At 43.2% G+C, this 16,420-nt stretch overlaps 2 long non-coding RNA genes across 4 annotated transcripts; one reads left to right on the top strand and one right to left on the bottom strand.

The window, feature by feature from the left end:
- Positions 1-348: 348 nt before the first annotated feature.
- On the top strand, positions 349-3,598 carry LOC123189755 (uncharacterized). The gene is made up of 3 exons (XR_006495977.1): positions 349-773; positions 861-1,044; positions 1,789-3,598. It is a non-coding gene; the product is annotated as an uncharacterized lncRNA (long non-coding RNA).
- Positions 3,599-13,274: 9,676 nt separating this feature from the next.
- On the bottom strand, positions 13,275-15,812 carry LOC123185700 (uncharacterized). Of its 3 annotated transcripts, XR_006493471.1 has the most exons (4): positions 15,490-15,812; positions 14,317-14,404; positions 14,114-14,205; positions 13,278-13,615 (listed from the first exon to the last, which is right to left on the bottom strand). It is a non-coding gene; the product is annotated as an uncharacterized lncRNA (long non-coding RNA). The 3 variants fall into 3 exon arrangements; XR_006493470.1 differs by lacking the exon at positions 15,490-15,812 and having other exon boundaries at positions 13,275-13,615; positions 14,089-14,205; positions 14,317-14,626; XR_006493469.1 differs by lacking the exon at positions 15,490-15,812 and having other exon boundaries at positions 13,279-13,615; positions 14,317-14,622.
- Between the last annotated feature and the right edge of the window lie 608 nt (positions 15,813-16,420).

Below are 16,420 nucleotides of genomic sequence, written 5' to 3'. Positions count from 1 at the left end.
GGCCGGGATATTTGTGGGCTAGACCCAGCTGACGGCAACGGTCCGCGTGGATTTGGGCCCAACTGGTCCATAGCGGACTTTTCTCCATAAACTCTGAGCCTGCCCATCGAGATCCGCTCCTGCCGGCAGTTGCTAACCGTCACACTGACCAGTAGAGCACTGGAGTGAGTGAGCGAGTGATCGGCGGTCGCTGACCAGGCACAATGGCCGGCTGGAGGAAGGCGTGGCTGTCCGTGCTGGACCGGAACGGCGGCGGCGGCGGGGGCAGCAGCGGCTCCCTCCCGGCGCACCTCAACGGCCTCCTCTCCTCGTCCTCCTCCTCCTCCTCCTCCTCCTCCTCCCTCGCCACCGCCCACAAGTGAGGGAGCTTCCCCGGCGGAAAGCGAATAAGGCCTTTCCTAACTGGTTGCGTGCGCAACCAGTATCGGAGCCGTCGCTGCACCTTGTGGATTGGCGCTAGCCTGGCCCACATGGCCCTATCCGGATTCGGCTATTTCAGTTTTCTGAGCGCCATACAAAGTGAATACACGTCCTATCGTATCTGGCGTCCTACCTACGCTCGCGCCTAGCGTACTCGCCTACCTCCCCGTCCACTACCCCGTGACCAGGCTGCCCCATCCACCCAAGCCGGATGCAATTCAAAATTCAACGCAGCTGCAGCTGCATCGACCGGCGGAACCACGTCCTCCCCATCGCCGCGCCTGGATCTCAAGATTTCTTCATGATTCACCAATGAATCTCGGTGGGGAGTCATTCACGGATCTCCTATTCAGGTTTCACAAGATCCTCTGTTTCTTTCTTTGTCTTCTCCGGCAAATTCCTCAAATCTGAATCTTGCCATGTCCATGAGGGCGTCCCAGATCTGGCATTGCTAGAGGAAGGGGAGGAGGACGACGAGTGTGGGGGCAGAGGGACATATGGCGTTACCGATTCTCCTTCCTCAAGTTCTGCATCTCAAGTTCATGTCCCGGATATTGACAACACCGACAGTCACAGAGAACCCCCATCTGAATCGCAGCGCACTCCAACTCCGTGGCCTCAAAGGTACTAGCTCAATCGATCCTCCCTCTGTGAATACAACTTTCAGGGAACTAGTCCTGTTTTTTCAGTAAAGTTTTTGGCTTGATGAAGATTTGAGGATTCTGGGCAGGCCGAAATTAGAACGGCCAGTAACGTGTTCTGTTTCTAGTTTTGGGATTAATGAACGTGGACATCTAGGCCCGTGTTGTACACGTAAAATAATTTTCTGGGCCAACATTAGGGAAGCATCACCAGTTCAATCTTTATCATGGACATTGACATGAACATGAGATTTTTTTATCATGTTCAGTTGATTGCAGTCAAAAGTTTGTTTATTTTGGAGCAGAATTTTTGTTATTGAGGAGTTGTCGGTTGATGTTACAAGACCTCCCGTTATGATCAGCGATCATAAACATGTCTATTTGGGGTGCAGTATATGATACAATTTTCGATTTGTGTCAAGGAATCATAAACTCCGCTCTTGGTTATAGTACATTTTACGGTCAGACTTTGCCGCCTTTTTTGCAGGCATTTATACCGTCGATATTGGCATCGGCATGTGCATTAAGACATTTTTATGAGCAGCATACCTATTAATGCTACACGGTTAATTATTTTGGAGCATTAGTTGTTACATATATCTATGCATACGGTATTCAAAACACTGCAGCTACTTATGAATCAAAGTTAGAGTGATGAGCACATTTTAATTATATTAGAAAGATTTGTTTTCATTCCAATTGCGGTTAACATCTCAAATATATGTAGAGTCTGACTCGGCAAGATACCCGACCACCGCGCCTCATTATTGGGAAGGAAAAGTGCTTTGGAGAAGGCCATGAGAAATTACGCAGATCGGGCAAAGCCTACAATCTCTCGTGCGGTGTCCGTGGACAGCTTTTGTTCATTACCCTTGAAGTGCGTCCCAGGTCGGAGATCGCCAGAGGAGGAAGACGGCGGCGAGTGTTCCTACACGTCGCTTCTTCGTCCTCAAGCCAAGATGGAGAGAAATCTGCTAGTGACGCAGAATCTGAAGTTCCGGAGGCCACGCCAGACTTCTGGCCTTCCAACTCCGTGGTTCGGAAGGTATTATCTCTCTGTCGCACTCATAAAAGGATTGAACTGGGCGTGTGCTTGCAGTAAAATAGTAGTCTGGGCCCGGATTTTATAAGCTTTCTCAGTTGGAAATTATAGTGGGCATTGACTTATACAGTAAACAGCAATTGAGTGGAGGAATGATTCGACTAGGCAAGTGTTTTCAGTAAAATAGTAGTCTGAAGATTAATTCAGCACTGTCAATTGAAATTGACCATGGGCATTGACATCTATAGCAAGGAAATTTGATATAGTGATCGGTTATTGCTGTCAAAAGTTTGATTCTTTGGAGCAGATTGTTGTTATTGCGGAGTAGTTCGATAGATTTCAAGACCATCGGCAGCAACATACGAATTTTTATAGCATGAGCCCATGATGTTACAAAATATGTCGCTTATCGGTGATCATAAATATTAATTGTACATAGTATGGGGTTGTCGAGGATGGCAAACAGTACATGATTCAAATTTCTAATTGTGCCCAGTAATCATTCAACGAGGCGTTTGTGTTCAGTCAAATATATAATCGCTAGCAACTGCTTGTTTTCAGTCAAACTTATATTCCAATTTTTTTAGCATTGTCGGTTACTAATTTTCATAATTGACATGTAAAGTAATACATTTTCCAGAGACATCATTTATTTATGCTAAAAGGTTTACTCTTTGGAGAAAATCGATATTCTTTGGAGCAAACTTTCTTTGTTGTGTGCAAAGCAAGTACTTCTAAACCCACATCAGAGTGATGTGCACATTCTGACAATATTTTCTAGGATTATTTTTCTTTGCATTATTGTTAACAACTCCGAAATATGCAGGGTCTTTGACTCGTGAAATCATATGTGTAGAAATTGTTATAGGAAACCTATTGGTGGCTGATGGTTGTAGGGTGGCTTGGGTTACAAGATGAGGTCGCAACTGAACTGCATGACCAAGATATGCCTGTCATACCAGGAGCAACTATTCTATCAAGCTCAATGAATGTAGTACCACGCAAGAGGGGTCGAAGTAGGCCAATGAACGCAAGAGCAAAGCTAGGTTATGAGAATGTCAGCAAGGGAAGATCAAAGTTTTGTTCTATTTGCAGAGGGTAGGGGCCAAATCGCATCATGATACCCCTCAAAGGGAGGTCTAACAAAGACACAAAGGAAAGTCCCAAAGTGTACTAAGTGTGGCCTTTCAGGCCATGAGAGAATTTCGTGCTCGATAAGAATGTTCATTTTGTTGTTGGAAGATGAAATTGGTGTTACGAAAGATTGTAGGATTTCTTTTGTTGTGCTGTTTCGAAAGATGAAATTGGTGTTGTAGGTGTTCTTTTGTTGTCAGAAATTAGGTTCATTTTTGTGGCCAAGTAGTGAATATGTAATTTCAGAAATGTTATGAGGATGTGTAAAGTTAGCCGCGGTACTTATTTCAGTACAAGTGCAACTCAAATTGAACCTTTGATGTTCATTTCGGCAAAATCTACTTATGGTTGCTGTTGTTCATATTATGATGTTGCTACCAATTTATTTTATTTTACCAAAAAAAATTCATTTGCCATAGAAACTGTTTGTGCAAACTGAATCACATAATATACGGCAGCAAAAATAGACACATTGCTGTCAAACAGCCGACATTATTCAGTTGAGCATCATGAAACAACAATAGTGGGCACATTAGTACTTCAAGTATTTACACCAAGCACACTATCAGAAGCAATGCACTACTAACCACAACCTAGTAGCAGCAAACTTGCTGGCTACAAACAGAAAAAATACTATCACAAATACATTACAAAGCAACCGAGAAAGTCCAATAGTCTTTTTACCTCGAAACTGAAGGATTTTAGCAAGATTTTTGCCATATCACTTTGATATATTTGTTTTTGGTGTTTCAATTGGGCCTTTGTAGGTCAATGGTACGCAGCTTAAATGCCCGGTCACGAAGGACTTTGATTCAACATGACCGGTGCTTAAGCGCTTGATCACGAAGGACTTTAAATGCTATCTGCGTTTCAATTGGATCTTTATAGCACTTTGAACCAATGTGTCTGGTACATCACCATATGTACCCCGAATATGGATCTCTTGCACTTGACCATGAAGAGCTTTAATGTAATATGGATCAATAGGTTTTTTCATTGGGTTCCTGGGATACAAACCCTATAATTATCATGATACTGTCATTAGTAGGGATTATGACACATACAGCCGTAGATGAGCACTTTATATCCTTGGCTGCAGTCCTCTTATGGTCCAGCAGGAAGAACTTTAGAGATAGTAGTCATATGTCCCCGAATACGGGTCTCTTGCACTTGACCAGGAAGAACTTTAATGTTATATGGATCGGTAAGGTTTTCCATTCGGGCTCCTGGGATACCAGCCCTATAATGATTGTGATATTATCATCACTAGACACTATCGTGCTGATAACATGTAAAGAAGAAAAAGAGACAGAGGAACGAATGGATTGAGCAGTAACTGCATTGACTGAAGAATAGGGTATTTATACCCATGTACAGAGGCGGTAATTACATAGTCGGTAACTGGCGGTTGCTAAACTAAACAACCGACCTAAGCATTGATTATTAGGATTTAATTAATCCTTAACACTTATGCGTACCTTTTTTGTTTGGTAGTTGATCCTATGTGGATAGTGCAAGCGGGCGCTCCTTCCACACACGTTAATTTCTGACTAGATCGGCAACGCGCATTGGCGCGAGGGTGCCGGTCCAACCGATATGGCCAAATAGTAGAAGATCAAATCGCATGATGCATTAGTAGGAAAGCAAGTTTAGCACATGTAACAGGAAACGATTTGCTGGTTCATGGAAAAGAATAAACATTTCAAAAGTGTAACATCATCGAGTTTAACAAAGTTATGAGATTATAAAAACTAACCAGGCCCACAAGTAAGGCAACATCGAGTTCAATGCAATACAAAAGCTTATTAGTTGACATTATGTTCAGTAGTACAAGCAGGAACATAAGAGAGAAAAAGCCAAAAGTGGATGTGGATGCACTAAAACTACTAAGCCATAGTTAGGCATACCGATAGATAGCTTTGGTTCAACTGCCTCCATGAGTGCCATTCCATATGAATCTGGTGAGAATAGTTCGTAATATAGATGACCACATAATGGTTTTGTATAGAGAATACACTTGTGATTTCCTTCTAAAGCATATGGACAGTGAGCAATAATTTCCCCTTATAATCTTGAAGGCAAAGATCTTTATCTGAGTAGTTATTCTTCTATTCCTGCCGCCTTGACAAAGTCCGACCAATTGGGGTATTGTGGCCCTCTTATCCGTATGAAAATACTCCAGAGTAGGCATGGAAATGAGCTCTGGATGGAAAATAATTAGTGTATTTTTGGGTGACATTGGCAAACATGACTTCACCGGCTGTCTGGAAAAAAGAATAACAAGTAGAACATTACTTTCCACATACCACAAAAGAAGAGCATTACTTTGCCGGACCACACAAACACACAGCCCGTGATATGGTTTGGTTACCTGATCATCACCAGCTGTCTAGAAAAAAGATTCCTGACTGTGACACCTTTTGGAGCCTTTTCATATTGTGACAACTCTTGTAGGGGGCTAACAATCAACCGGAAGAGAAAACCAGCATGACCACCTGCAGACAACAAAGAGGGATAATCATTATGGATAAGAAAGATTAATAAACAAAAATCGATCGGACAGTCAGAGAGAGAGAAGGGGAAATCTTACCAGTCGAAGGTGCCACGGGAGTGAGATGAGGAGACGCTCAAAAGCGGCGCCGCTAGCCGGCAGCACCTCAAAGGCTGAAGCCAACCACCTGGACTCCCGATGCCCACCTGCCAACACTTGATCCTTTTGCCCGGGACACTGTACAATAGAAACACATAAACCTGATCACACAGAGCTCAGAGCAAGTTTCTTCGAACATTTTTTTACTGGTCGAAGGTTCCACGGGGCTTAAAAATGGTATTAGAAACCAATACGCTCGAGGAAAAGTGCAAATGTACAGACAAACATGTAGATAATAGAAAAGGAAAATAAAGCACCTCTTTGTTCTACAATCCAGAAATGCTCGTTCATGGTTGAGACAATCAACCATCAGTCGTTTTTGTTTGGCGAACAAATATAAGATCTGACAGTTTTGTAGGCAAGCACAAAAAGACCAGATTCTTTCAACTTGTCAATTCAGATGCAACGGTGTAACGCCCTCGATACGGCTATATCTCCCACGTGTCGAAGCACGACTCAGAGGCATAACCGCATTGAAAGCAATGTCGTAAGTGAGGTAATCTTCACACAAACCCATGTAATACAATAGGGGAAGAAGATACATAGTTGGCTTACAATCGCCACTTCACACAATTACATGAATAAAGCATTATATTATCCAAATACAATCAAGGTCCGACTACGGAACCAAAATAAAAGAAGAACCCCAAATGCGACAAAGGTCCCCGATCGACCCCAACTGGGCTCCACTACTGATCAACTAGAACGGAACAACACAAAGGACAAGATCTTCATCGAGCTCCTCCTGAGCTTGGTTGCGTCAACTGCACGGTCTCATCGGCACCTGCAAGCTGGTTTTGGAAGTATCTGTGAGCCACGGGGACTCAGCAATCTCGCACCCTCGCGATCAAGACTATTTAAGCTTATGGGTAAGGTAAAGATATGAGGTGGAGCTGCAGCAAGCGACTAGCATATATGGTGGCTAACATACACAAAAGAGAGCGAGAAGAGAAAGCAAAGCACGGTCGAGAATCTATGATCAAGAAGTGATCCTAGAACAACCTACGTCAAGCATAACTCCAACAACCGTGTTCACTTCCCGGCCCCCACCGGAAAGAGACCATCACGGTTACACACGCGGTTGATTCATTTTAATTAAGGTCGACTTTAGGTTTTCTACAATCGGACGTTAACAAATTCCCATCTGCCCATAACCGCGGGCACGGCTTTCGAAAGTTCAAATCCCTGCAGGGGTGTCCCAACTTAGCCCATGACAAGCTCTCACGGTCAACGAAGGAATAGACCTCCACCCGAGACATTCTGATCAGACTCGGTATCCCGGTACAACAAGACATTTCGACAGGGTAAAACTAAGCCAGCAACACCTCCCGAATGTGCCGACAAATCCCGATAGGAGCTGCACATATCTCTTTCTCAAGGCACACTCTGATGAGCCAGACGTCGGGTAAGCCAGCCCAGAGTTGCCCCTGGTAGCCTCGGACATCACTCAGTTGGACCAACACTAAGAGGAGCACTGGCCCGGGTGGGTAAAATAAAGATGACCCTTGGGCTGGACGACCCAAGGGAAAGAAAAAGGCTAGGTGGCGAATGGTAAAACCAATATTGGGCATTGCTGGAAGAGCTTTACTTAAGGCGAACTGTCAAGGGGTTCCCATAATAGCCCAACCGCGTAAGGGACGCAAAATCCGGGAACATAACACCCGATATGACGGAAACTAGGGCGGCAAGAGTGGAACAAAACACCAGGCATAAGGCCGAGCCTTTCACCCTTTACCAAGTATATAGATGCATTAATTAAATAAGATATATAGTGATATCCCAACAAGTAAACATGGTCCAACAAAGAACAACATCTCCACGTTCCAACAAGGAACAAACTTCAATCTTCACCTGCAACTAACAACGCTATAAGAGGGGCTGAGCAAAGCGGTAACATAGCCAATCAACGGTTTGCTAGGACAAGGTGGGTTAGAGGCTTGGTTCGACAATATGGGAGGCATCATAAGCAAGTGATGGGTATCGCAGCATAGGCATAGCAAAAGAGCGAGCAACGAAGCAAGCAAAGATAGAAATGATTTCGAGGGTATGATCATCTTGCCTGAAATCCCGCAAGGAAGAAGAACGCGTCTATGACGAAGACAAACAGACATAGTCGAACGAATCCTCACAACACGATGTTATCGAAACCAACCCGAAAAAGCAACACCGGAAAAGAAGCACACAACATAGTAAACAACCAACACATGAACATGATATGATATGCGGGATGCGGTATGCGATGCATATGCATGATTTGACAAGAGATGAAAGAACCTGGCCTCAACTTGGAAATCCAAGTGTGCCACTAGAAAGGTAAGATGAAATCACTTGAAAACGATATAAAGAACGCCGGAATCGGAGTTACGGCTTGGAAATGGCAAGTGATTCAAAAATGACACCGGTCTGCGATTTACAGCAAGTAGCCATCTAAATGCAATGAGATGAACATGCTACAGCACCCAAACATGACAACAAAATACATGGCAGGGATGCATTCAAGATGCTTAACAAAAGTCTAGCACTGAGCTACGGCCAATTCATCCATTAACAGGTTCAAACAAGCATGTCAAAAATGCATATGACAAACATATCTCAGACTTAGTGAAATTAACACTTGTCTGGAATTCCAGATCAGGTAGCCCACTTCGGAGCAACAAAACTACATGCTACAGGACCTGATCATGGCAAAGTAAAGCATGGCATGGAGCTACTCAAAAAGCTTAACAAAAGTCCCTTAGTGACCTTGAGCCAAAAGGGATCAGAAAATACAATTGCAAGCATGTGAACATAGCAAAAACATAATCAGTTTTTATACTTAGTGAAAAACTGACACATGCTGAAATATAACTCAAGTAGGCATGTTTACGAGCTTGATGCACTCACTACGGTGCAAGGCATGACAAGCTAAGCATACATCCATCAAGAAGGCACAAAATGCAAGCTAGACATGGCAAGAACAATAGCATAGCATGCACGGATCAACTGCTACATCACCGGCAAAATTGCAAACAAGTTGACAATCTGCCCAAATTCATAAAGTAGCAAAAATAGAGCTCGATTGACTCAAGCTAGGGTGCTCCATAATTGCAAACAAAGACATGGATGGATATAGCACTACAAGATTAACAAAACTCCCTTACTGATCATCCTCAAAAGAGGCACGGATCACTAGTAAACAACAAGAACATATGGCAACATGAGATAAACAGCTCAAGGACTTAGTGGAATTGCTAAGTCCCTGAAAACAGAATTACTAAGTGCACCACTTTGCAAGCTCGTATAAGTCACCACACACACCACAAAAATACATGGGTTGCACCTCTAGAAAGATGACAAAACCCTTAACAAAACACATGTAGAGCATCAGGGCAAAGCATGCACACATTAATCATGGCAAAAATGACAAAAGTGCTAAACGGAGTAGCAGATCTGACAATTAACTCAAGTAGCCCTCTTCTAACAGCATTTTAGGCATCAAGATGAACTCAAATGAAAATGATGCAATGGAATGAAATGATGTACTCTCTGAGATGAATATTTTGATATGCTATATGCATGAATCGGAGCTACCGATGCAAAGTTACGAGGCCATGAATAGAGGCACTTGGATCTGAGAATTTCGGGACTTAGTGAAAATTATACCTCCGGAAAAAGTCAAACCGGGACGAAGTGGTACGGGACGGAGGGATCCGGATCTGGACGGGGCGTTTGGATCGGGGGAGTGGTGGATCTGATCCCGCTTCGTGGATCTCGTCGGAGAAGTTCGCCGGAGACGGGGGAGACGGCCGGAGTTCGCGGGGATGACGGAGGTGAGGCCGGAGAGGAGGAAGAAGGCGGCGCGGAGGCCGGTTCCGGCCGGATCCGGCGCCGGTGGAGGCAAGGCGCGGCGGGACGGCGGAAGGCGACCGGCGGAGGTGCTACGCGGTGGAGGCGGCGCAGGTGCGGCGGCGGCGAAGCAAGTGCGGCGGCGCGGCAAGATGGAGAGGAGCGGCGCGGGTCGGCGGTGAAGCGGCGAGGGCGGCGGCTCGCAGCGCCGGACGACGGCGGCCGGCGATGGCGGCGAAGGGCGGCGCCGGGCGGAGGTAGGTGGCGGCGGCCGGTGATGGCGACGGGCGGATGGAGGCGGCACACGGCGAAGAGGCGGGGAGGCGGCGTCCGGTGGCGGCCGGGCACGCGGGTGGTGACGGGCGACGCCCGGGCCGCGCGGGCCGGCTGCGGGCCCCGTGGGCCGGCGGCGGGGTGCGGATGAGAGAGTGGGAGGATGGCGCTGAGGTGGCGAGCCGCGGTTGGCAGAGAGTGGCTGCGGGGTGACGTGGCAGCTCCCCATTGGTGGGAGTGAGGTGGCGGCGGGCGGTGGACACGTCCGGCGCGGCGTGGACGCGTCCGGTGGCGCGAGGAGAGTGATTTTAGGGTTTCATCCATGAATAAATCGAAGGGTCTACATATATATAAGTAGAGGGAGCTAGGAGAGTCCAAATGAGGTGCGGTTTTCGGCCACGCGATCGTGATCGAACGCTCTAGATGATGGAGAAGACTTAAGTGGGTTTTGAGCCAAATTGGAGGGGTGTTGGGCTGCAACACACACAAGGCCTTTTCGGTCCCTCGGTTAACCGTTGGAGTATCAAACGAAGTCCAAATGATACAAAACTTGACAGACGGTTTACCGGTGGTAAACCAAGGTTGCTTGGCAAATCTCGGTCCAATCCGAAAATATTTAATCCCCACACCTGAAAGAAAGGTAGAAATGACCATCGAAGGAGAACGGAGCGCCGGATTGCAAAACGGACAACAGGAAAAATGCTCGGATGCATGAGACGAACATGTATGCAAAAGAAATGCACATGATGACATGATAGGAGATGCATGACACGCAAGCAATGACAAGGCAACAACAGCAAATAACTAGAGGACACCTGGCACATCGGTCTCGGGGCGTTACAAACAGGAATGTCCTCGTGAGCACATATATAAATCACAGAGATCTACATCAAGGAAATACATGTGCATTTTACCTCCTTTACCATTTGAACATATAAAGAACTGAAGTATTGAAAATCCGTAGAAAAGGCCAACAAAATTAAACGCTAAAAGTAAAAGGTGGAAAACTAAAGAGTGGATCAGCTGATCACCGGCGGGTCCTAGACACACTATGACACATGTTGCCATACTAATGAACAAACACTTCCTAGTATACATTAGGGGTTTGCATATTTTACAATCTGCTCGCATTGCATATACAGTAGCTAGTAGCTACTATACTTTAACTAAAAATTAAATCTACATTGTCTGCTCTCTGATTTCATAGTAGCATGGTTCAGATCATGCAAGGCAAACAAAACATCAGTTTGGAACTATCAGGAACTGTGGCTCAAGTGTACTTTAAAACTGGAAGCATGGTTCAGTTCATGCAAGCCAAACAAAACATCAGTTTGGAACTATCAGGAATAGTGGCTCAAGTGTAGTTTAAAAATGGAGCAACTAAATGTTATGAATAGTTACAGAACTGCACTTGTTCCTAACTCATGTTATATGAGTCTCAGCGCATGTGTTTTCGTGTGTCCACATAAGTTGATCCCAATTCACCATATAGTAAGATAAAATGTCCGAATAAATTCAAATGCCCGGGCCAAATACTTCTTATCCAGGTCCCATACCAGGAAGCATTGGTACAACAAAACACTGATTTGTAGTCAGTTAAAGTTTGAGTACTGCGTAGCTTAACTTCTAGGCGATTCATGATTGAAATTTGAAAGGGTACTTAAAAAACATCACGGAAATATGATCCAGTTTGAGAACAGGTGTGTAGATGTCTTGTTTTGTTTAACACAAATAGTTTAGTAGTACAGCATAGAGAAAAGCACATATATATTTAGAATTGCAAGTGAATATAAGAAGCATGAGCATTGTTGGAGATAGTTAATCCAAAGGTTTACAAACAAAAAATCAAGAACTAATGCAAATTTGTGTGGCTTAACCTTAGTTGGACTTGAAAGCGTAAAACTGGTGTAGCAATATATCATATACCTGCAGGTCCATATGGCCGATGCCGTCAAGGTCTAGCTGTGGACGGTCTTGCAATGGCAGCAAATTCGAAGTCAGTTAGGCAGCACAGCGGGGCCAAACTGATCTACCATGGGAAAGGCTACAATAAATTAGTCATTCCCTGTACATTATTGATCATATAAAGCAAGACATCATAGAAAAGACATATCATCGATTTGATTACCCAAAGTAGAAAGTCATTCACAATCTAGTAAGTTTGAATCCGCCCGAAACATTTGAATAATCGATTTGACTGTCTGGGACATGATGCTTATGAAACACTATGGTGATGTACGTGCAGCCGATCATAGAGAACAATGAAGATGCTTGGAACATGACGTACATAAGATACTGTGGGAATATTACCTGCAACCAATTGTACATACACTGCTTGGTCTGAATTCATAAATCTTGGTCTGAGTTCATAATTTAAGAATTAGGAGAACACATGCTAGAGTAGGAATTACCGCAGGTAATTTTCCTAAATCTATGTATACTTAGCAGTCATGTAGTATAATACTATAAATGACCCTCTCCTCCCGCAGTGAATGTGTGCTACCAACATCACTTGAAAGGCAGAAGACATGCCTTAAAATAAATCCATTTAAGAAAAGTACGACTAAAATTCAATGGACAGATTTAATCTGCTCCCACATGTATGTAACAGTAACATGTAGCTTGTATGGAGAAGAAAAGAAAGCGGGTCACATAATCATAATAGAAGATAACTGAAGATTTAGCAGAAAAGTATGACTAAAAATTAATGAACTGAAGAAAGCAGGTCACATGATCATATTCAGAGCACAAACTAAAAGGTAAGTTGGAAAGCCTTAGCAGAACAAATGCTGCCTAGTGTCCTAGATCTATGCCGCGGCTTACCGCGCGTTGCCCGCTAAACAACTTGCAACCAAATATGAATAATCACTTTGATATGAATAAATAATGGTAGCCGTTAAGGTCACTTTACTCAAATAATTCGCATAGGAATATTTAAATCTATCTATACATAAAAGATTCGTATCTCCCAAGGTATGTCCAAAGAATTATCATCAAAATGAAGGAATCTAGCAGATGTTTGGCAGCGACCACATAAGAAATATACTTTGTGCAAGAACATATCGACCTAAGAAACAAAGTGGCATCTATTTTTCAAAATTGTTCCCATGCTCTTTTTAAGTCTGTTGCTAAATATCTCGAAGTCACATGGTGCCGTTTTTTTAAGAACATGCTTTTTTTAAGGGACTGTTTAGGTCTCAGTCGACTGGGACTTCGCGAAGTCTCAGTCGGCTGACGTCATCATATGTAGATTAGGCATGTTAAGTAGCTTTCCATCTGCTGGGTTGAACCGGCTTAACACCTGGGCTGGTTTCTCTTTTTTTGTTTGTTTGTTTGTTGGGCTGGGCCATGACATTGTTTGCTTGTGGGCCTGGACGACATAGGAAAAAGATAAAAAAACTTATTTGCTGCTCTGCTTTATGAACTGTACTTTTTGACTGAACCCAGGCAAAACCCCATGCCCACAAGCATGGAGAAACTCACTAGTGTAAGGGCGTCTGATCTCTTCTCTGATTTTCACCCCCTCCCACCTTTCCCCCCGTCTTCTCTTCTGTGATTTGTTCTAGATCTGATTTTCTTTTCTCTCTTCTCATGTTTGTAACAGCAATCCTGTAGCAGTATGGAAGATTCCTGATGGGACAGAGGTTAGAGTTATAATTTGTAGGAAAATTAGAGAAGAGGCAAAACTGAATCAAGTACTATTTGACCGCATGTGTGTTGTAGCAATTCTGACAGCAGAAAATCATTTTATTTTTAACTGTATGTCCATGAAAAATTGATGTTGGACTCCTCCCTACAAAAGTTGTATATGGATTGATTGGTTCATGTTTTAGGACAGAATATGGCTTGGTAATTAAAACAGAAATCAGTAGGGTGCTGCCCTCTCCCCTGCACAAGACACTAAAAGGAAAGACTGAACTTTTTTCAAGATTTGCTACAGTGGGGTTGTATTACAAGCATATTATCATACATGACCCTGCCTAGTGTACAGAAACAGATGAGAAAAATGTAGCATGGTTAACATCTAGTTTGGTGACTACAGAAGATCAAGAATGTATAGTGTTAACTAAGAAAAAAGAAACAGAGGCATAGAAAAAATGAACCTTTCTTGTGGATGACCAAATATACCTCAGCAACAATGTTTTCTCTTCATTTTGTAGGTGCTGGACGGAACTATGGCACAAAGAACTCCAAACAGCTGTGGACCAGGACCAGTTAATCTGCTGACACCGGTTCATGTAAGATTGATATTTTTTGGAAAAAAGGTTGTTTCACAAGGGTGTACAAAAAAAGGAACTTAGAACATCACTCTCCATGTGCAGCAGCCATACCTTGGTGTCCAACATGTGCAGCATCAACAAACTGTGATGAATCTGGCATCCCAACCATCTTCAAGTGCATTTGCACAACATGTATGTGCTTTCATGAACAACAAAAATAAACTCTTTAAGTTATCTGCCTTGATGAATATAATCTGGTACTCTGTTACACATCAAGTTCTAACATGCAAGAAAAGTAAAAAAATGCAGGGTCATGCCGAATGCGAGTGCCTCAGAAAATAAATAATAATAATCTCAGTATGTCGAATGCCTCAGAAAATTCAAACAAGCATTGGCAATGCTCAGTGCAAGCAAGCAATTGAAGGGACATCAGTAAAACCAAGTACAAGTACATCACATAAGAATTCAATAGTTACCTTTGAGAAAATCTCAGCTACCTACCTCTATTTCAACGTCAGCCATGGAATTTGTTCTCTTCATTTCACACTCAGAAAAGTACGAGGTCAAGCCAAACAAAACACTAATTCACTCCCTCAGATTCGTGATTCACACCCAGAAAAAACATAAAAAAAACATACCCAAAAATCGTCATCTCCATTTGCAAACTCCATCCCAGAATCTAGATTCGCACCATATATCCCCTAGTGGGCAAACAAACAAATCTGAGATAATAATAGCTTGTCATAAAACTGTGGTAGAGAGTAAGTGAGGATGGTTAATCCGTTCACATATTGCTAATTGTAACTAGTAAAAGGAAACACTCCTAGATTTTCTTATGGAAATGTAAAACATCAAGTGTCTGTTTTGGTAGTTCAGACAAACAAAACCAAAACAGGCACTACAAATCCAACATTCCATGAGTTGGAGAGAGGAAGCTAAAAGCAAAACAACTTTTGAATAAATGTGGAAAATTGATGTTGAAAAGATTAAGTGATGCCTTAATTAGTCAAGACTATCAGCAGCAAATCTCCTACCTTGAGAGATACAGAAGGTAGCTAAATCCATCAACTAAAGTGGTAAAAAACTAACAGGTGCAGATCAACTTGCACGGTAGTACTACAGGAGTATTGAACACTTACAAGCATGTTGCTTAAGTAATTCAGACATGTCTACTGACAGTGAACTTGGATACTTGTAAATTCACAACCACAAAATGTCTACTGACAGTGAACAGAATTAGACTGATGCTCTCATAAAGCACAGAAAATTCAGATGTAGTCCTACCAAGTCCCCATCTCACTGACCGGGGTGGCGCTGGAGGACGATGGAGAAAACGTCCGCGCTGCCCCTGCCCCCTTTTTGTCGGGTAGCACCACCGACGCAGCTGCTGTGCCCGAGAATCTGGACAAGTAACTCTTCTCTCCTTTAATATGCTCCCCTTTTTTGAAAATGAGCTGCGCTGTCAGAATCAAATGCAAAAAACAAATTTGATTTTTTTATTAAATCCTTGGGAAAAACAAAAAATGCAAAAATGTATATGATTTCAAAAAAAAAGATAAAAACACACAAACTAGTTGTGAGATCGGGTGCTTGGTTTGTGTTTGCAGGCATGGCAAAAAACGGTGGTGTTATGGTGCTCGTGTGACACATAGCGAGGGTAGAGGATTCGCGGGGGAGCTGCCACCTTCCGACCAAGCAAAAAAATCTAGTTGTGAAAATGTATGTAAAGAGACATAGTTATAGTCCGGGGGACCGCCCTTGCAAATCTTTTATATCTAAATAGCTAGCCCCCACTAACATATTTCTCTCAACATGCAAGCATGCCACCTCATTATTCAACATGCATAAGGAAAGGCCCACCTCAACATGCAACTATTCATATTAAAAACCCACTACAACATGCATGCATGTAAAATTTCATTTTATTATGCTATTTACATTTAATTTTTATATACTTTCAAAAGCTATTGTTTCAAGAATTCATGTTTCATATAATCAAAATCTCATTGAAATATTGCAAACATTCCCGCAACAATGTGCGGGGCATCATCTAGTTGCATGAATAGTTGCCCCCTCTCTCTTACCGCCACCCCTCCGACAAAACAAAGGCCCCTAGTTGAAACTAAGTTAGAAGACACTAAGTATGGCCATGCTAGAAAGACACGTGGTTGCATGAGTATAGTTGGACATGCAGCTGGTCACCTCTCTATCGTTG

This window comes from Triticum aestivum, chromosome 2A (genome assembly GCF_018294505.1).
Source record: "Triticum aestivum cultivar Chinese Spring chromosome 2A, IWGSC CS RefSeq v2.1, whole genome shotgun sequence".
Classification (NCBI taxonomy): Eukaryota; Viridiplantae; Streptophyta; class Magnoliopsida; order Poales; family Poaceae; genus Triticum; species Triticum aestivum.
Note: the sequence above shows the minus strand (reverse complement) of the source record. Positions and strands in the feature narration are given on the sequence as shown.